This window comes from Penaeus monodon, chromosome 27 (genome assembly GCF_015228065.2).
Source record: "Penaeus monodon isolate SGIC_2016 chromosome 27, NSTDA_Pmon_1, whole genome shotgun sequence".
Classification (NCBI taxonomy): domain Eukaryota; kingdom Metazoa; phylum Arthropoda; class Malacostraca; order Decapoda; family Penaeidae; genus Penaeus; species Penaeus monodon.
Genome location: NC_051412.1, coordinates 21,753,122 through 21,754,252, shown reverse-complemented (window position 1 = coordinate 21,754,252; position 1,131 = coordinate 21,753,122).

Sequence of the window (1,131 nt, the reverse complement as noted above, 5' to 3'; positions counted from 1 at the left end):
AAAATATTTTGAGTCGAAATATGACACACGATGATAATTACTTTTCCAAACTGTTTAATTTCTTTGAATTATATCTTGATCTGATCATCATTTTAGCAAAGTGAATATAGCGATTTATTTTTTCCATGAATAAAAAAAGTTTGTGTTTTTATTCACTTTGATCGTTATCGAGATCCACTGATGTATAGAATAACATCCACTTTGCTATGAATTCTTTCGAAAGAAGCTGGAAAATAGTGGAATTTTGACTCGTTTTCGTCCTCTTTAAGGTACCGTTTATATATTAACGAGTATTTCGGTTTGTTATGTTCACAAGTAGCTCATTACAAGACCCTGTTTTTTTTATCAGGAATTAAGAACTGGTATCTCTATGATTAATCAAAAAGTCTTATCGCTATAAATAGGATGTTGACGAAACTGGTTTGTCTAATTCGATTGTCTTTATCATCAGCTGGTTTGATATTATGTACTGTAATTAATGGTGAATCTAACGTCTTGCCTCTTCATTTGGTTGACTCTCATATAACGCCTGATAAAGTCTATAGATAATCCATATACGTTATAGAGTAGATTTAAGGTTTGTTTATCGGTTATTAGTTCTCCTTGCCTCTTGTTCCTCAGCTGTTTCTGCAGTTGACGGATATGCTTGTAATATTTTGAGTATATATATCCTTGAAAGCTTCATTATTAAGCGTGCGACCTTATCTAACGTTTCTTCGTATTTAATTGCATTCCCGCTGATTTCTTTGGTAAGGAATTTTACTCATTTAAATTCCCAGTGACCTTTTCCTTTGTGAATAAATAAACGGGGAGTATGAGAGAGTTTCATTCTTTTGTCTTTTTTTGTCTTTTTTTTGACAAACAGCTAATGGCTTTTATGCAGGAAGAAATTAATACAGGAATGATAAACACAGCTAAAGGTGATCACTATAAGCTTAGAATGAATAACAAACGAATTTTATGATGATGATAATACAGTCTATATAAAAAATAACGAGTCATTGTTGTGTAATACAGTCAGTAAGTTCAAAACACAACTGAGAAGAATACCACGTCTGTATATGTTAATGAGCTCAAATGCGCGAGTAAAAGGTATTTGTCTCCACGCGGTTACCAAGTGTGACTTCACAA